The sequence below is a fragment of the Scylla paramamosain genome, unplaced genomic scaffold (genome assembly GCF_035594125.1).
Source record: "Scylla paramamosain isolate STU-SP2022 unplaced genomic scaffold, ASM3559412v1 Contig70, whole genome shotgun sequence".
In the NCBI taxonomy this organism is placed as follows: domain Eukaryota; kingdom Metazoa; phylum Arthropoda; class Malacostraca; order Decapoda; family Portunidae; genus Scylla; species Scylla paramamosain.
The window spans coordinates 256,129-277,903 of record NW_026973735.1 but is presented as its reverse complement, the minus strand read 5'-3'; the positions used below and the strand labels follow the sequence as shown (position 1 = coordinate 277,903).

Below are 21,775 nucleotides of genomic sequence, written 5' to 3'. Positions count from 1 at the left end.
AATCCTCCTCGGCGGTAAATGATTAACTAAGATCAAAATGACGTGTAGTAAAGGAGAAATACCAGGCCAGGTCCTCTACCTCAAGAACTTCACATTGCCGGTGGTAATGTAAACGAGATGAAACTTATACGTGCAGCGGACACGATTCCCTTCAAGGAAGAGAAGTAGTCCGGTTAATTAGATATGTCCTTCTATGAGACAGACATTTGTGACGTCTCTGGCACGTTTGTAATACAGAGGAAAGTATGTAAGAGGCAATACATTCAGCAGTTTTCCTCAATCGTAAGTGTCCTGATCTGCTGACAGTCTTCTTACAAAACCTGACACCTGATAGGCGCTAGGCAGATTAAAACATTTAACACTGAAGGGAAAAACGTTGAACACAATGGACGTGAATGCTGGGGCTTACTTCACTATGGACCATGACTTGACGTTTGGAAGAGAGGAAAGCTTTGAAGAGTTACAAAGGCTGAGTATGGAGTCTTGGCTCATCACAGGATTCAAGGCTGAGGGGAAAACGCTAAATACAGTGATGGGTGTTGCAGGTTACTTCATTTCTGGTGCTGGCACTGTTTTTTTTCCACTGCTTTGCCGCCATGATTCGCGCCAAAGAACATTCACGCTTCAAGTTTTCTGCATCGTGTTGGAAGAGGGGAAAGTGCGGCCTGTGGAGGTTTTTGTTATGCTTGGGTGTCTGCTGGATGGCGGTGCTCTTCATGTCACTGCTTCATCTCTTTCACTGCAAGACTTTTTTTTCTTTTTTTTTTTTTTGCTTCGACTCTTTTAGTGCTAAACATTTTTGTCTACTTTTAATTCCCTTCCTGCTACATTTTTTCTCTCTACTTCGACTCCTTCAATAGAAGACATTTTTTTTCTCTCTCTCTGCTGCAACTCTTTCACTGCTGGGTGATTTTTTTTTTCCTTTACCCCTTTCAGTGCCAGACAATTTCCTTCTCTGTTTTAAATCTTTCAACTGCTAGACATGTTTTTACTGCTTCAACTCTTTCACTGACAGACTATTATTTCTTCATCACCTACATTTTTATAACAATTACTTAGGACATAAGAACACAATGGAAGCAGCAGGGAGCCAGTAGGCCTACACGTTGTAGTCCCGTAAGTACACCCGCCTATCATTCTTATTCACAATTTAATCATATCTCCTTTAAAGCTCCCTATTGACTATTTTGCACTGCACTCGCTTAAATAATTCGGCATGCTAGAAAAGATAATATCAACTTTCTATTCTGGCTTTTTTTTTTTTTTTTAATGTTAACAAAGGGTGGCTGTAGCAACAAAAGGGTTATTTCTTAAGAGTAGGTAACTTTATTTTACGTGGAGAGAGAGAGAGAGAGAGAGAGAGAGAGAGAGAGAGAGAGAGAGAGAGAGAGAGAGAGAGAGAGAGAGAGAGAGAGAGAGAGAGAGAGAGAGAGTAACGGAGATGGAGGAAATGTGATTAGGAAGAGAAGAAAGGATAGGACTGACTGATTGAAATAACGGAAAAAAGAGGGGAAACGAGAACAAAGGAGAGGAAAGGAGAGAACAGAGCAGATCAGAAAACAGAAAAGCCGAAGTAAGGCGAGGCGAGGCAAGACGAGGCGAGGCAAGGAGAGGGAGAGAAAGGGAGAGGAGATTAAAGGGTGGGCGAAGGTAAAGGAGAGTAAGGGAGAGGGAGGAGAAGAAGAAGGGAGAGAGGGTGATATATGCAAATTTCATTGGAATATATTATAATTACAGAAAAAATGGCCAGGAAAGGAAAACTGAAAAATAAATCATGGTGGAATCAATTTAGAAATATAGTACAAAATTACGAAAGGAGGAAAACTGTCTGCGACCAGTAATAAAATAAAAGCAACGAAATTGATAAAGCGAAAGAGAAAAAAAAGAAAGTTGAAAAAGATAAGAAATAAGTCAGTTAAGATCGAGAATGTTACAAATGGGAGGCATAAGAAAAAGACGAGAAACGAAATAAAAAAAATACAGATGAGAAAGAAGAAAAAAATGAGTAACTGAATGGAAAAAGAAAATACTGGACGTCAAATAGAGAAGAGAACACTAAATAAATGAAGTACGAGAAAAAAAAATTCCTGGAGGAGGAGGAGGAGGAATGGCGGAAAGTGGAGGAGGAAGAGGGAGAAGAACGAGGAAGATAGAGAAGATATAAGAGGAGAAGGACGGCAAGGAGGAGAAAGAGAAGGAAACGAAGGACGGCGAGAGAAAGGAGAGAAAAAAAAAAAAAAAAAGAGCATGAGAAGCAAGCGTGGAAGGAAGGAGTAAAAAAGAAAAAAATAAAGATGGAGGAGGGGAAGGAAGAACACCACGAGTAAGGAAGGGAAAGAAGGGAGAATTGAGGGATTCTCGACTCTTCTCAGGAGTGTCTCGTGTATCATTGCCTCTTTTAATCGAATGAGGACGAGGACGAGGCGACGCGGCACAGGAGAGATGGTAGTAGCGGCGCCCCTCATCCCCTGAACCCACCCCTTTCCAACTCAAGATACAGAAACAGTAATCAAAATAGTGCCCTTTCCAGGGTGAGGGGAAATAGTGAAGTTCTCTTATTACTTCCGAGTCAACCCAGATCCGCCCCCTCTCTTCTTACAGCCATTTGAGTCCAACTTAGCGCCGCTGGAATCATTGCCTAGTGAGTATTAGGCGAGCCTCCGCATGCATGTTATTCTGGCAAGGAAATGCCCGTGTGCGCCCTCACAGGCAGGAGACGTGTGCGATTAACTCCTGGGCTGAGAGAGAGAGAGAGAGAGAGAGAGAGAGAGAGAGTGTGTGTCAAAGGCATAGATAAACATACATCAAACGTTCAAGCACAGAAGTTTAGGCTGGCAAGATTTAAAACTTGATCCATTGTTTCTGAAAATAAATATTCCTTGATCGTCAAGAGACGGGCATCTGTTATTCTGCACCAGAGTGTTGTCCCTTGAACAATTCACCTGTCACTGGCTTCCCGAGGCAATGCATTATTACAAGGCATCTTCTCTTTGCGTCACATTAGAGTTTCTCTTACTTTTGTTTGACTCAGATCCAATTACTTAAGGGTTTCTTCAGACAAAGAGCCTGTATCCGTAGGAAATATTGAACGCTGTTTTCGCAGTTTCACAATGGAGGTTTCAGATTGATAAAAAATAGTAATTGTGAAAAGTGTGGAAACTTTTCTTTCAGTACAGAGTGTCAAGGAAGCTTTCTATAATCTCGTTATGCCTTACTAGTAATTCATTTCTCAGTCCATCTGAAAAATGAATGTGCGTCCCCTGCTAGCACGAGCACGAGTCATGAATAACTCTGTAAGTAATGACTGGCTGTGTAGTGCTCCACCAACACTAAATAAAATGTGCTGGAATTCAGAGAATGGCAGTAAAGGAAATGAGGTGTACAAAGAAGATGGTTTCATGTTACCCTCAAGCTGTTTTTGTTATATATTTTTGTTCATTAGAATCGTGTACCTTTACTTCAGTAAGAAGTCTTTTACAATCATTGTAGTCAGTGGATTGATCGTCAAAACGTGTTGAGATAAGAATAATACGAGTAAATTCACAATCTACGATCCTTCAAATAACAACAGTATAGAAAATTATATCTAGTAAGTTAACTATAGATTTGGTTTGGCGAGTAACATACCGAGCTGTCCATTCTGGTCTTAGCCGAGTAACAGAAGCATCGATAATCCTTAGGAATATCAAATACCTTGACTCGTAAACCACTGTAGCAACCAGTGTCTGCCAATGTGTTGCGTTATTAAGAATATCTGCAAGACAGGAAAGCTTATGAATGACTGCTTTACTGTGGGACGGAGAGACAAACGATGCGAGTGGAAGCAAGATAAGAAAATCGTACTAAGCATTTTTGCAAGAATAATGAATGACTGGCGTTATGGGATGATCTTTACTTAATATTCTGAAGCAAATAGTCAGATGTAGTGAAGAACACGAGCGAGTTATGCATGACATCCATAGATTATCGTTTGTTTAGGATCTCATTAAGTATTTTGCTAACAAGTTAACTTACATACGTATATATGTAGGTACTGTACAGAGACAGGGCTTAAATATACCGGTCACAAATCAGTGAAGCTTCACGGCATGGAGACACCGAGGTTTTGAGGCAGTGAGATGGCATAAGAACCTTTCATAGGGCCGAGTACCTTGTCCCGAGCAAACACGCCGCAATCACGTTCTTTGTGATTAGTCTTCTCTCTTAAAGTCCATGGTCTGCTAAAAATATGAGTGATCATATTTGAAACAGATTACCAACACATCAGAGGCCTTTTGATCGAGGGAAAACACTACTCACAGTTCAGTCAAGTTCTGAGCAGGACTGTACGAAAAATAGGGGTCCATATATATAACTATTCCCTGTCTTGTACTAAATCATCACCATTGTTACATTAAACAAATAATTATATATTCATTCACTTTTTTCATCATTCAGATATACCAACAAAATTCACTGACTCGAAAACTTCCAACAAAAGACTGATGAACCAAACACTAAAACGTCAGCTGTTATTATTATAAACAAAAACATTCTATTATATCGCTTACGCTTCAAACAGAGCTGCCCTTGCATCACAATATTAATTACAATGTGCCGTGTAATTTGACTGGCTAATATATTGTACATACAAGAGCCGTTAGACATGAAAAAGAGGCGTTTTATAAGTATGAACTCATAGTAAGTTGTGAAAAGGAAGCCATACTCTTCCATACTCCTCCTGTTATAGAAAAAGAATAAATTAAACAAGAGTGGCAGAACAATCACAGCATTCCTATAGAACTTGTCTTTTCCTGCATATTCTAGAGGAAAGAGACAAGTAATATAAAAGAAAATAGTAAAAATGAATGAATGAATAAATAAGATAATCCAAGGAGAAACAGTCCCCTCTGTTCCTCCCCTACCTTGCAGGAATGACATGCCTCGCGGGAAGGGTACAAAGGCCTGCACTCTAGTCCCTCTCAGTCGTCATGAGGGACCCACCAGCCTAACCAGCACCCAGTCTGCTAAATCCCCGCGTCTCAGGATGGACAGCACTACAGAGAACAACAATGACAATGAAAGTGATATGAAGTAATACATTATTGGTATTGTTGTTGTTATTATTATTATTATTATTATTATTATTATTATTATTATTATTATTATTATTATTATTTATCAATATTATTATTATTATCATTACTATCAATATCAATCTCATTATTATTGCTAATGAATTAATACTGTTCTTATTGTTTTTACAGTTATGATAATGATATTAAGGTAATTATTACTGTGAAAAGTACCATTTCTGTTTCTGGTGTACTACAACGGTACATCATCACAAATCACAGATGAACAAAGTCTTATTGCAGAGGAATAGTGGAGGCCTTGTACAAAATTAACTCCTCAGAATGCCTTGCTTTCCAACACGTTAAACAATACTGTAAAGTCATTTTACATTTTTTGGGGAAACAAGACGATAAGGATTTAATTTCTTTAATTTTTATACTAAACGCAGAAAACATGATTATTAAACGTGGTCAGCTCCCAAGACTATTTTAGATGGCCTGTCATGATTAATCGGGTTCTCATGTATGTTTTCCTACTGATAGTGTAGTAGAAATCTCGCTAACCTACTAATTAATAATGAAACAACCTGGACAACCACCATAACTCTCACTAAAGCCAGTAAAAAAAAAAAAAAGCCGAGATTAGAGCCCGAAACGTTCATGAACACCAAGAATAAACCAGTCACACCTTGGACATGACAAATGCAAACAGACAAATGCCTGCAACAAAGTTAAATCTATTCACCAAAAAATCAGAAAACAAACGAAGAATTACTTGTAGTTTGTTTACAAGAGTGATTAAGCGTTGCGGCAGAGTAATGAAGCACTCATGGCGGAATAACCCCTCACAACATATAATGTAATGCCTTGCTTTCGGTCCTCTAATGGAGATTCCTTCGTCAGTGCCGGCAGGAAGGGGAGGCGGCCTTCCCTGACCCAAACTCCTGCTAGAACACGATGTTGGAGGTAATATACGTAAGTATCCGCCTGGTGCGCCTTCCTACACATGCCTCTTGACTACGCGAGTTTATAACGAAAGCTTACGTATTTGATAATCAGTAAATGTTGTCATGCAGTACAAGAAGCGGGAAAGAGAATAAGGCATCGAAACTTCGGCAATATAGTCTTCTCTTGTTAATATTCAGAACACTGGAAAATTTATTAGCATGAAATCACAAAAAAGAGAGAGAGAGAGAGAGAGAGAGAGAGAGAGAGAGAGAGAGAGAGAGAGAGAGAGAGAGAGAGAGAGAGAGAGAGAGAGAGGGGGGGGGAAGTAAGTTGATTTTTTTCTAGGCAACATTACCATTTTTAAGAAAGTGTAATGCAAAAAACATAAGTGGCAAAAAAAATCAAGGTGATAATGAAAAAAAAAAAAAAAAACTATCTGAAAAAGTGTTAAATATGATCGTGGAGAATATAAAATAAAATTCAAGTTTTCTCCTATATTTTAAGCACAAAATTATTATCTGATCTTCTCCTTAGACCTGTAGATACTCTTCCCTCTTCTTCCCTTCCTTTTCTCCCTCCTCTCCGCCGCACCATCGTTATAACACACTGGCCCACCTCACCAACAGACAACAAACTTTCCACTCAGTCCGCTCCTCGTGTCCTGCCCAGCCCCTGCTCGATCCTCCATGTGAAGGCCCCACCTCGTCCAGCTCAGCCCATCCCTGTCTCTTCCATCTCGCCAAGGGAAAGACGAGTATGCGAGGCGAGCTGTACTTGGCGCCGGCCCCTCGTCCTTCTTCCAGGGAGGAGGAGGAGGAGGAGGAGGAGGAGGAGGAGGAGGAGGAGGAGGAGAACATGCAGCAATACTTTCTTGATATGTATTTTTCTCGTTTTTAGCGCCTTTGTACAAAGCAATGCACAGAGAGAGAGAGAGAGAGAGAGAGAGAGAGAGAGAGAGAGAGAGAGAGAGAGAGAGAGAGAGAGAATGACAGAAATTACACCATTTCCATAAAAATCCAATCCATGGGACTCAACGGCCTACATACAGTCCAGTACGTATCATACTCGCACGTGTGAGCAGCAGCACAGGCGAGGCCACACTCCCGCCCCGCTGCGTCACTGTGTGGCGGTGTGCACGCTTCCAATAAGTCACGGACGCCTTGACTTGTGACGGAATTCATTGCACGACACTGGATGGCATCATTTGGATATATATTGCATTCCACAACCACGTCAATGAATACACTGCATTACATTACAACAACACCGATATTATCCAGTCATGTTATGATGCATTCGGGTTTTTTATTCCATAGTGGGATCAAATGAAAATAATTTGCTTGATTTGGTTGTAGTGAAGCATTTGATTTGTCTGTTCCATGTCAGTTTCTATATTGTCTACAGAGAAGTATTTGTGGCTCTGTTAATCATTCCATTTAATACGAGAGAAAAAAACATCATATATATATATATATATATATATATATATATATATATATATATATATATATATATATATATATATATATATATATATATATATATATATATATATATATATATATATTTTTTTCCGTACTCAATTTAAACGCCAGAAGAGATCCAGGTTAAATTCTCTCTCTCTCTCTCTCTCTCTCTCTCTCTCTCTCTCTCTCTCTCTCTCTCTCTCTCTCTCTCTCTCTCTCTCTCTCTCTCTCTCTCTCTCTCTCTCTTTAGAAAGACAATAAACAACTGAAGGAGAGTCCGGTGTTTTTATTAATTATTTTGAGTCGGCATGAGGAACTTCCAGAAAGTTAATTTTCTTTCATAAATCTAAAGTTCAAGATAATTAGTTTCCTCGAAAGGTAATTCACTAAAATCTACTTCACCTGAAAAATTAACTGATGGCTAAATTTGTGAGTTTTTTGTAACGTTATATCCATCATTACTTGTAAGGTTTGTGTTTAATTGAAGTTTTAAAGATAGACAATTTGTGGCCCACCTTTGCATGTCTTCTACCATTATTTCCCTGGTTACACCTTTGCATATCTTCTACCATTATTTCCCTGGTTACACCTTTGCATATCTTCTACCATTATTTCCCTGGTTACACCTTTGCATATCTTCTACCATTATTTCCCTGGTTACACCTTTGCATATCTTCTACCATTATTTCCCTGGTTACACCTTTGCATATCTTCTACCATTATTTCCCTGGTTACACCTTTGCATATCTTCTACCATTATTTCCCTGGTTACACCTTTGCATATCTTCTACCATTATTACCCTGGTTACAACTTTCCTGAATTAAGTAAATGGATGCTTCCCATTTCCCACGCCTCGATGCAATAAGACTTATATTTGGTCATAGTATGTCCAGTTTACTTATGCATGTATCTTCGCTATCTTCGCTCTCTCATATGTTTTACTGATAAACTCTGGAAATCTCAGCTGCTTCTGTTTTTCTTCTTCCTACGACTCAAACTGTTTCACAAGAGTAGTACCAATAGCTCTCCGAAACTAAACTGGCCAGCTTATGGGAGCTACATATTGAGCGGTGTGTCATCTCATTTGTGTAGCCTTAGCCAGACTCCATGACACACAAAAATAAGATATCTTTTTGAACGAGGCAGTGGACACGATAGGTTTGTTTCTGTTATAAGAGACCATCACTCGGCCGCTCAGGTGACCCTGCGTTCACAATATAAATGACAAGGTACACATACATAATCACGAGTGGAAGTGTTTTAGATAAGTATACGAGTGTTCACTGCAGCATAAATGAAATCTTGTGCATTATGGATCATCATTTTAAGTCTTTTTAATAAAAAAAAAAATATATATATATATATACATTCCCTTGGACTGGTAATAATTTCCTTCATTTTTCTGAACACTTTTCTTCACAATTTTGATCATGTTTTGTCACTCTCATTACAAGCGAGATGAAATACTGTATTCTTTATATGACAGTAATTTCAGCACTTGGAAATTTATTAGGAAGCAGTAAGGCGGCTGTGGCAGAGTGCACGTAATGGCCGCCATTACTCCTGCTGCCTCCTGTTTCTCGCCGCAAACTGTTATAGGCTTGTGTGATTTTTAGTCCTGTCTAAAGAGGAATTTTATATCGCCAAAGAAATAACTTTTCCAGGACACACACACACACACACACACACACACACACACACACACACACACACACAGACCAAACCAGGAAACGCAGAGGTAAAGTAGAAAGACGGCGTTTGTCTGGAATTCGCAGTGTTGTCACATCCTCTTGAATGATATCCATGAGCCGCATCCGCGCACACACACACACACACACACACACACACACACACACACACACACACACACACACACACACACACACACACACACGGGGTTTCAAGGTTTATTGTTATAGTACTGAACGCTCCATTGCCTTGATATACGCACATGTGAGGCAACAAGGACATAGGAAGCTGATTATTTCCAGTTTTCCAGTAGCAATTTAAAAAACATTACTTATGTAAGCTGAGCATTATAAAACATTTCGTGATCTTAACTCGACTGCTTTTTAGCATACTCTTGTAAACGTTATTGGGTTTTTAAGGGCGTTTTCCATGATTGTAGAGAATGTCAAAACCAGCATAAAACTCCACTGTTGTTAACAGACTCTAGTAAAAGTTACAGGGGTGTTTAAAAATGCTTTCCATGCTTTCAAGGAATGTCAAATATTCAGCATTGTAAGCAAGAAGACACCCATGGAAACCAGAATAATAACATCTGCTTTGATGAATGTTACTGGGGTTTTTAAAAATGTTTTTATTATTTTACGCTGTCCGCATCAAAACACCTGTGAAGACCCATATGATAATCTTTGCTTTAGTGAATGTTACTGGATTTTCTAGGGCGACTTCATGATTTTAATAAAAATAAAAAAAAATTAGGGTCAAAAGGAAGAAAAATACCTACGTGGACCCGAATAAAAACTTCAACAATCCATGAAAAGAAATAGTCGCTAAGGGAGACCAAACGCTGAAGAATATAAGCCTCCAGCCAATATCTCACCGCATGTAGTCAAACTTCGTTATGAACAAACACTAAGTCAGGCAGGAGTGCACGCCCGCCAAACTCTTACTATTAAACTCCAAATTTCCAGCGGAGGAAGGAAGCGACGGCGGGCAGTCAAGAATGCGAGATACTTCCCCCGGAGCAATGGTACTGCTCATAATATACCTTAAACTTTATTGCGAGAAACTTGGCGGTAAAGAGTCCTGGGTGCCTCATAGCCATCATGTACGTAATTGTGCTGCACGATGGACTGTGTAACTATAATGCACGCCGCCTGTTCCTGTTCATGATTATATCTCACGCCTCCCTCGCCTTCCCAATGCTCGCTGTGCTCCTGCCGCACTTCTCATTTCATTTCCTCGTGTGTGTGTATGTGTGTGTGTGTGTGTGTGTGTGTGTGTGTGTGTGTGTGAGAGAGAGAGAGAGAGAGAGAGAGAGAGAGAGAGAGAGAGAGAGAGAGAGAGAGAGAGAGAGAGAGAGAGAGAGCTACACAATGATAACTTAAGAAGTCAGCAATATTCCGCTATGAACATATACATCAGGATACAGGAAGGCGATGGTTGAGGCATTGACTATCACAATAACTGTTCATACGGTAAGTCATTGCCAGAAACAAACAACATTGGATCAGCTACACTAAACATTTTTTACATGACCCGCTACTTCTTGAACATCTTGGTATGTTGACATGACATGGTGTTTCTGAAATGAAAATTGTCTTGCACCTGTCTCACCCTTTTTTTTTTTTTTATTATTATTGCGAGGCTTTAAATAACTAATTGATTAATTAATTAATCTAATACTCCTGTTTTTCTCTCGGTAAGTGTTATTCTTACTGAAGAAAGATGAAACTCTGAATTTAACACCAAGACACGCGGGGCAGACTGTGCCAGCACGTGAACACGAATCTCTCTCCAAGGTATACCAGTTCATGCATTTACAGGCAAAAATGAGATTGAAAAATACCTATGAACACTGTATTCCGTAAAACAATAACGGTAGATGAAATTAATAAAAAGATACACTTGATTCTGAGATATATGAACCATAACTTAAAAAAAAAAAAAAAAAAAAAGAGCATGCATGTTTACACCACTTGGCGCATAAATCCAAGCCGCCGTGCTGGCACAGCATGCCAGACTGGATTAAAAGCCATCATGTATAATGTATCACTCCTATGAACTATTGTTTGAGGCAAAAATTAATCAACAAGAGAATAAAAAAAAAAAAAGAAAAAGAAAAATGACGGTGTGTTTACACACACCCACATCAATACTTGGGCGTCAGTGTTGGCGGGGAGACGTGCACGGAAAGTAACCTATGCTTGATAGCATGTTTCCACCTAGAGTATTATTTCCTAAATCTCCATGCAATGAACTTGGTGGTGTGACTGTTCTACCAATAATTCCATTGCACAACAAAGATTTAACTTTTATGGTGCTTTATCTAAAATTATCTTAACTACTTTTTTTTTTTTGTAATTTGGTTTCTTCTTAATCACCTGCAGAGTTTTTGAGCTGATTTTTTTTTTTTTTTTTTTTTTGGCCAACTGGCGGATTTTCGAGTCACCTTGTGTGTGTGTTCCATTCAGCTGCACTGTTTTTTTCTTTATTTGGTCTGTTCTGAACAGCTCGCTGTCGACTGTGTTTTCATTTATATATATACCTATATATATATATATACTCGTATATATATATATATATATATATAGTATATATATATATATATATATATATATATATATATATATATATATATATATATATATATATATATATATATATATATATATATATATATATATATATATATATATATATATATATATATATATTTTTTTTTTTTTTTTTTTATTTATTTATTTATTTATTTATTTTTTGTTAACTGGAGTATTTTCAAGTTAAGTGGTGTGTTTTTGAGTGAATTAATGTGTTTTAAATCAACGGCCGTATTACGTTATTATTTTTTATTTTATTTATTTTATTTATTTATGTATTTATTTTATTTGTTTATTTATTTATTTATTTATTTTCTAATTGTAATTTATCTAAATATCTAATTTAAAGAGCCAGCTGTCGTCATTTGACTTCCGCCCTGCAGCAAACAAGCCAATATCGTCCTGAGACCAGTAACTGTTGGGCGCGATTGGCGGACCGCGTCTGGTAGACAGAAAAGTGACGGGCAACTTTGAGAACAGTTTATGCTCGCGGGCAGAGCTTTGGAGCCACTGACACCAGCTGAGAGAGAGAGAGAGAGAGAGAGAGAGAGAGAGAGAGAGAGAGAGAGAGAGAGAGAGAAGAGAGAGAGAGAGAGAGAGAGAGAGAGAGCAGGCACAAAAGACTGGCGCAGCAGCTCCAGCGTTGGACTGCTTGGAGCACCACAGAAGAGTCGACGCCCAGACGGTGCTACACAAAGCACAGGTCCAGCACGTGCCGCACCTGACGGACCTGAGGGCCACCTGGAGGAGGTCTGAACTATGCACGAGGACGGTGCTGAGCAACGACTCCCTCTTGGAGGTCCTAAGGTCCTACTCCACCACCCACCAGCGCGCCTTCACTGCCACAACGATCAGGCTGTGGAATGACTTCACCACTGCTGTGGACATCAGGCAAATGTCCACACAGCAGGCAAAGGTTGCCGCCCACTGATGGCTACAGCAGCAGCCACCTTTACATTGCTGTTTATAGTGTACAGCGTGCAGTGTATAGTCTGTAGTATGTGCAAATATGTGGACAGTAGCGTTTGTCACACGATAGTGTAAACTTTAGGTACTAATATGTCCTCCCTAATTATATCACTGCATTTATTGAAAATGTTTAGAGAGAGAGAGAGAGAGAGAGAGAGAGAGAGAGAGAGAGAGAGAGAGAGAGAGAGAGAGAGAGAAAAAAAAATCTATACAAAGAGATACGAGTAAATATTGAAAATTGTAAAAACCTGTCACCTTACCAACGACTGGTCTAAACGCTAAAATACCTTTCCCACTGAGGCTTGTTTTCTTCTAATAACCCAGGAATTTCCAAAGAAAGCGAACGATGCGCGTATACACATGAAACAAAACTGTCAGCATTTCTTTTCTTTACGTGGTCAAAGCTGCACTCAGGGCGATTTTTAGTGAATGATGCAAATGTAAGTCTATCAAGCACTGCCTTATAAGGATAAACACCTAACTGTAATAGCACCAGGTGAGTGAAAAGCCGCGATATCGAGTCCTCAGGTAGCCAGGTAGCGAGGAGCCGTGTGGTGGTCTGTTCCCTTTGGTGTTGTTGAGAAAAGGGAGAAAAAAAAAAAAAAAAAACACGAAGAACGTAAGAAAAGGAGTGAGATAACGAATCGAGACAGGAAATTAGAGGAGGAACAGGAGGAGATAAAGATGTGAAAAAGGAAATTTACGTATTCTGCTCCATCCACCACCTCCCATTTTTCTTCCTATTCCTCATTTGGTAGGACGTGAGGAAAACGATGGTGGAGGTAGTACAGAACAAAAAGACACACTCCTAGCCCTCATGACACACGAGGAGGATGGAGCAACGCATCAAGGCTATAAATGTATTACATGCTGCACTGTGTCCTGTTTCCTAGACTACTCCTCAGGGCACATGTATGCTTGTGAATTGTTTTTAAGTCTTAGAGGAAGTGGCAGTATACGTAGATGTGATACAGTTGACTGTTATCCCAAGCATTGCATCATTTTATCCCTGAAATTTAACAGGCTCTACTGAAAGTTATTCGTGTTTTTGATGAGTGTTTTCATAGTTGTAGTGATAATTTTGCAAGAATTTTTCATTAATGTAATAAAAAAATATATAAAACAATGCGGTTCATCGATGGCATCTGATAATAGTTCCAATGAGAGAACAAACCATGGCGAACGGATACAAAAGACGCAGAGATGTGTTCGCTCTATCACCAAGAAAAGGGAAGCATTTTTAGTAATCGTCCAGGCGCGGGTAAAATGAAATGTCCCACTGCCATATTATCGAAGCAGTAATTTCCTAAAATTATTAAACTTTAATTCACTTCACAGTTCGGAAACAATTTAGGTCGTTCACTGCTACCAATCTTTGCTAATGTCTCTTTAATGATGGCGGCCATTCATTTGTAAGCAACGTCAACTCATTCATGTTAGAAAATCGTTGTATTTTCCTTTAATATATGAAAGTACTTGTTTTTTTTTTTTTTATGGATGAAAATGTTTTGACTTTATTCATAATTCACAATGCATCACAAACACAGACTTAACTGTCTGAGACCGCACACTATCACGCACACCATTAAGAGGAACACCGCCGTCTGAAACAGGAAGAAGAAATGACCTCATCAAAAGTAAACAGAAAGAGGAAAACAGAAGACCCAGACAGTAAGCAGAACACGTCAAGGAGTGCCCATATGAAGGCTGCACTCCCACCCAACAACTGAACTCACCTTCTTAAACGACTGACTGCCTGGCTCAACTTTCCTGCTTGTCGAATGTGCATTCATTTTACACTATATATATATATATATATATATATATATATATATATATATATATATATATATATATATATATATATATATATATATATATATATATATATATATATATATATATATATATATATATATATATAGACGTGCAAGCTGTGTTGCAATTCACGGCAACCTCCATGCCTCACCACTTTTACGAGCAAACTAACAGACTGAATACCAAATGACACCAAATAACTTGCATATCAGTAATTATACATCATCACTAGCAACACAAGATACTTCATGGGCGACCCTACCCCCCTACTGCTCTCTCTCTCTCTCTCTCTCTCTCTCTCTCTCTCTCTCTCTCTCTCTCTCTCTCTCTCTCCAAACAAAGACTAGACCTGTACAAAGACCAAAACACCACTGCAACATCCCCGTGCTGCCTATAATAGGCAAACCGACACCGTGCACCAAACGTTAACAAAAAAACAGCAGCAACAGCAGCACCATCAAGCAGACATGACACACAACATGAAAGAAAACGGGGAAAGCACTGACAAAGAGAATGACAGACGCACCGCACTTCAAGGTCTCGTCAGCTGTGTCAAAAGAGAGAAAAATAGAGGAGGGGGTAAAAGATAAAAGCCATACCTGACATGCTGAAGGACTTTGAGGAGGATAGGGGAGAGGGGACGCCGCAAGTGAAGGCACAAGGAGCACTGGGGCCGCTGGTGGGCGCTGGCTGGCGGCCTTCCAAACTATATATCTTGATCGGCTTGTCTGGGAGGGAGAGAGAAAAAAAAAAAAAAGACGAGAATTCTTTTAGTTATCCTTCGTCTTTCCCTGACTCGTGACACCTGAGGCCACGATAATGTGTCCCGCGGGTGTCGCTAATGGTGTGGTGGTGGTGGTGTGTCGCTAATGGTGTGGTGTAAGTGTGGTATGGTGGTGGTGGTGGTGTTATCAAAGGTGTGGTAGTGTTGGTGGTGTGGTGCAAATGGTTACTGGTGTTGCAGTGTCGTTATACATGAAATGTTATAACACCCTTAAATAGCAGAGGTAGTGCCTTACTGCTTATATTCAAAGGGATGGAATAAAAAATTACAAGCATGACAGCAAACTAGCAAAAAGTACAAAAGAGTTAAGTGCACAGACATTATACAGTATCAAGAGATGGCTGGATAAATTGATGGGTGATGATGACAGATGGCCTGGCTTGGTTGAGAGAGAGCTGTCAGAAATATCGATCTCATATGTACATTGAAAAACATATCTAGAGAAAAGATGTTATGTGGTAAGCAGTAGTTGTGTTCTTCATTAATATTGTGTGAGTTTTAAATGTGACAATGAAGCCACGTGTTGGGAAGTCCAGTTAGCAAGAATCGGCTTTAAGTTGAGACCCTAGATCTCTATTTCAGCACTTCATCCACCATCCGAACTCCATTCCAAAACTGAAATTACAATGCGCTTTAAGTCCTGCATCAATGTAAGGTGGAAGTGTTGAGCCAAGGCACTGCAGGATGAAGGAGAGATAATGAGTTATGAGCCAAGACGTGAGATTAGTCGCTGTCTTCAATTTAAAACCTATCGGCGGATGAATATTATGTCTTTTCAACAACAAAAGCCCTTTACGGTATATATTTAGGAAATTTTACACAGCAATTTTTTTCTTCTACAGCTTTATTTCCTATAGATACGAAAATAGATCGGCAAGTTGGAATTATACATATGCTGCATCCAACTTTATTTCACGGTTTCATTTTCCAATACGCTAATAGGGGGAGATAAACGTGTGGTGGCAAATTATGTTAGGGAGAGTGTATGGGTGTTGCAGTGTGATAAGGTCACCATTAATACACACACACACACACACACACACACACACACACACACAAATGCATCCATCCATCCCTCTACCTTTCCCCCCTCTTCACACAAACACACCCACCCACCAACCAACACACACACACACACACACACACACACACACACACACATCCCATCGCCTCTCACGCGTTTTTTAGAGAAAAGACTCACAATTCAAAGCCATTTTATTCACCTGTGTAGTTACTTTCAACGATATTCACACTAACACAAATACAGACAAGCTCTTCAACAGTGCTTCCATCAGTCAGTGCGCCTCCCTTCCCTCATGACCGCCTGTGTGATTTGCAGGGATCAATGAATGTTTTTTTTTGTCTGAGTTTTTTGTCGGTATCCTTTTGTGCGATTCAGACACCCGTATTAGCATTACGTTGTGAGCTGGACTGGAAGGCTAATTCACTCAGACTGTATGGGCAAGTGATGCTTTTAGCGGTTCACGGGATTTGGTTTCACTGCAATGTTTAAATCGGTGGTTTGTTTCGGGTTCATTAGCTTCATTCCTTTTTCAATTGTTTGTACTTGAAGTCTTATCCGGTAGATAGAATTTGGTGGTGGTAGTGGTGGTGGTGGTGGTAGTAGTGGTGGTGTGTGAGTGTGTGTGTGTGAGAGAGAGAGAGAGAGAGAGAGAGAGAGAGAGAGAGAGAGAGACAGGCAGGGAGACACAGACAAACGAATAGATTGACAGATAGATAGTTAAACAGACAGACAGACAAACAGACAGACAGGCAGACAGACAGGCAAAGTCGGTGATCTGCTTGTCCCCAGTGGTCTCATTTTTATATCTATGGCATGAATTGTGATAATCTAGCACGACCTTTCGTTGTCAGTTATGAAAAGCGTTACATAATATCATCAGAGGCTGAGAGACTGCTGCTTTAATTGTCGTTATTGTGTTATTACAGTTACGTTGTTATATCAGGTAATGAGTGGTGAAAAAAAAGCACAGGATGGTACAAAATATATTTCTATAACGTCCTCACTGTCGAACCGTTACGGAAATAAAGACACACACACACACACACACACACACACACACGCGCACACACACACACACACACACCACAAGAAAAAAAAAAACTTTCCCCTTTCCCATTTTCCAAGCAAACGCAGAATCTCTACTTGGAATTGTCGAGAAAATATTCCCCACGAAGATAAGAGGCGGCAGAACAGGTCCGCATGAAAAAGGAAGAACATGAATTTCCTTGCATAGTTTGCTCGCCACATCGGGATTAGATAGTTCCCAAATGCCGGTCCCCGATATCAGGAAGAATGGAAGCAGGAGGAGGAGGAGGAGGAGGAGGAAGAGAAAAAAAAGAAAAAGAAAAAAAGAAAACGGAAGAAAAAGAAAGGAAATTAAGAAACAAGAAAAAAAGGTGGACAGTTATAATTTACACACACAAAGAGAGAGAGAGAGAGAGAGAGAGAGAGAGAGAGAGAGAGAGAGAGAGAGAGAGAGAGAGAGAGAGAGAGAGAGAGTCTAAAAATAGTCAAAATAACCACAGAGAGTAAATCCTCTTTTCTAGACATTGATACGGAATAGCTGCAAGTGATTCACCAGGAAAGAGACATCAAAAGAACTGAAAAGAACCGACCAACATATTCACTATCTCTGCTACACAAGTATTTCACAAACTATTCTCTAATAGGATTACTGCAACGCTTGATCTCACTCCTTCCTGCGACTCCCGTTAGGGGTCGCCACACCAGACCACCAGTCACCATTTCACTGTCTTCTTCGTTTTCTGTTGCAATATTTCAACACAGCACACAGGATTCAGGAGGCGTTGTGCAGCTCACGAAATCCATGTGAAATATTTCGAATAAATTAATCCACGATGCATGGCTTTAGCTGAGCAAGAAAAATATCCTCAACCATATATATATATATATATATATATATATATATATATATATATATATATATATATATATATATATATATATATATATATATATATATATATATATATATATATACACCTTTGGAGTGACTGAAACACTGGGGAGAATTGAGGTTAGTGGACATGTGAATGTAATGGAAGACTCATACGAGGTACAAAGTAGTATGTCGAATAAATGAATCCACAATGCATGACTTCCACTGATCAAAAATGCCCCCGATTCTGTAAAAACCTTAGCAGTTATTGAAGCAATGAGAAGAAGAGGAATAGAGGAGACATCTCAAAGTATTGCAAGTCTGATGCAGGAGGAGGACACACACACACACACACACACACACACACACACACACACACACACACACACCACCGCGACCTGCTTCCCTGCGACGCACCGCCGCCGCGACGAGCCCTACGCGCATGTGCCAAGCTGGTCGCCATCAGAGCCGGCACTGACCGTTACAAGCACATCGCCGTCCCACTCTAGTCAGGCTGTTTAATAACCACTCATGTTACTGCTACTCTTGTTTGTCATTCTAGTTAATTTTATCTTCTTATATTGTTTTAATTTCTCTGTTCTTAATTTTGCCTTTTTAACTTTCATTTTTATAGTCTGCCTCATAATTTGCCTCTGGTTTGGTGGTATTCTCATTGTTTTTAATGTTTTCTTTCTACCACCAATGTATATTTTCAGCTGTTGGCTGCATATATATATATATATATATATATATATATATATATATATATATATATATATATATATATATATATATATATATATATATATATATATATATATATATATATATATATATATATATATATATATATATATACATATAATATATATATATATATATATATATATATATATATATGAGGAGCACCGGCCAAGGGCAACAAAAGTGCAATAAAAAAGGGGCCCACTGAAGTGCCGGTCCCCGACAAAGGCGAAAGCGTTAGTCAAAAATTACAGGATAAGTGTGTTGAAACCTCCCTCTTGAAAGAGTTCAAGTCATAGGAAGGTGGAAATACAGAAGCAGGCAGGGAATTCCAGAGTTTACCAGAGAAAGGGATGAATGAATGGGAATACATGGTTAACTTTTGCATTAAAGAGGAGGACAGAAAAGGGGTGAGTGACTGAAGAAAGTCTTGTGCAGTGAGATCGAGGGAGAAGGGGAGGTTAGCAAGAGCAATTAGCATGAAAACAGCGGTAGATGATAGCAAGATATGCAACACTGCGGCGATGAGAAACAACCTGAAGACAGTCAGTTAGAGGAGAGGAGTTGACAAGACGAAAAGCTTTTTATTCCACCCTGTCTAAAGCATACTCCTTACATGGACGGATAAGGGCCCTGTAAGGAGTTAGCAGTTGGGGGGTTGGGGGGTGAGAAAACTGACGGAGACGACTCAGAAAGCCTAGCTTCATAGAAGTTGTTTTAGCTAGAGGTGAGATGTTAAGTTTCCAGTTCAGATTATAAATAAAGAACAGACCAAGGATGTTCAGTGTAGAAGAGCGGGACAGTTGAGTGTCACTGAAGAAGGGGGGGTAGTTGTCTGGAATTCTAGACAACTATCCCCCCCTAGATAGATGGAGAGAAAAAAAAAAAAGTAATTGAACAACACTAAGTTTGTTCTGCCCCAATCAGAAATTTTAGAGAGATCAGAAGTCAGTCGTTCTGTGGCTTCCCTGCATCTATCAGTAGCATCTATATTCAATAAACTGTTGATTATTAATAATGATAATAACTATAATAGTAATATTATTATTATTATTATTATTATTATTATTATTATTATTATTATTATTATAACACAAAAAATGTAACACAGCTATACTAAATGTACTTGCAAAACTAAAACCGTAAAATTAGAGAAGAACGGAGTAGGTAAGTGCAAAGTAGTTCACCTGCGTCCACGTCTCCCTCTCTTCGTAATCCAGGTGATAATGTACGTCAATCACCTGCATTATGTATTGATTTCAGGCAAACATGGTTTTTTTTACTTAACTCTTTTACTTACTTTTTACTTTATATATATATATATATATATATATATATATATATATATATATATATATATATATATATATATATATATATATATATATATATATATATATATATATATATATATACTTGTTCACATTTCCCTCTCAGTGATGGCATTTCCCAGCCGTCACACGGGAAACACTTCAGGCCTGGACGAGTGACGCACACTATTATTTTTAATTCAGAATTTTAATTTACCAAAAATATGCTAATTAGTAGATTCACTTATAAAATGTATAAAAATATAAATTGGAGTCGTCAGTTGCATCATATAAATACAATACAATTCCGCTACGAGATACACACATATTTATAAATATTTCATGTGTGTTTCATTTTTGCCAGCCATTTTTTTTTTTTTACTGGCAGTTGAGGATTATAAACTTTCACCTAACAAACGATGTTTTTTTTTATCATATTGTATAAATCAAGAGCAGTAAAAATATTTCTATAGTGGGTAAAAATAACTGTAAACAAAACAAGTCCACAAACATTTAGCGCTGCCTCTGAGTTTGCGTCAGAAGGAAGGTGTTGCCTGAAGTGTGAATAATGAGTGTGCTAAATGGTTATATGATTACATGATTAAAGCTAATACTGTGGCAGAATGTTGTTGTTGTTGTTGTTGTTGTTGTTGTTGTTGTTGTTGTTGTTGTTGTTGCTGTTGTTGTTGTTGTCTTGCTGCTACCACTATCAGCACTACGACAGCTGCCACTCCTGCTACTGCTCTTACCACTCTTACTATACTATCCTTATTTGTCTGCTCATTTGTCTGTCTGTCTGTCTATCTGTCTGTCTTTCTGTCTGTCTCTCTGTCGGTCTGTCCTCAACACTGAAAACAATTACAACTACAATTTTCATTGAGGGTGTGAGGCAAGACTTTACGTAAGGGTGATAACAAGTCCTTCTTTACGACCATCAGGGGAACACCTCAGACAGACTCACGAGGCCTCAAGTAAAGCAATATGTATCTAACTAATTGAATCCTCAAGTCGACTTCCTGCAGTGGCTGTATAAAAGGGAGGCGGTCACGATAACCTTACAAAAAAAAAAAGACGTGTATATTAATCAGACATAGAGAGAGAGAGAGAGAGAGAGAGAGAGAGAGAGAGAGAGAGAGAGAGAGAGAGAGAGAGAGAGCGCACCGCATCTATTCCAAAATCTCGTTTAATGCAAAGGATCATGAGAACTACGCAAGAAAGAAAAATAAATGAAAGAATAATAATATAATGTTACCGTAATATGAAAAAGAAAAAAAAGTACATCAAGTTCGTTACCAGATGAACCTCACGATGTCAAAGCGGCGCTCCTTCCGACAACTGGCGGAGCTTTGCTGGCCATGAGGTAATTACATCCGATTGTTTCAGGAGACGCTTCGTGATCCTGCGCGGAGTGGAAAAAGCGCGGGCTCGTTAGTGCGTGCCCTGCCTCACTCGAAAGAAAAAGGAGAACAAG

At 39.0% G+C, this 21,775-nt stretch overlaps 1 protein-coding gene across 1 annotated transcript in view; it reads right to left on the bottom strand.

The window, feature by feature from the left end:
- Positions 1–4,868: 4,868 nt before the first annotated feature.
- Positions 4,869–21,775, bottom strand: part of LOC135098603 (uncharacterized) — a 202,299-nt gene continuing 185,392 nt past the window's right edge. Inside the window, exons 10-11 of the transcript XR_010267163.1 lie at positions 15,142–15,270; positions 4,869–5,036 (exon numbers count right to left, since the gene is read on the bottom strand). The gene's annotated coding sequence lies outside the window, so the exon portion shown is untranslated. The remainder of the gene's footprint in view (positions 5,037–15,141; positions 15,271–21,775) is intronic.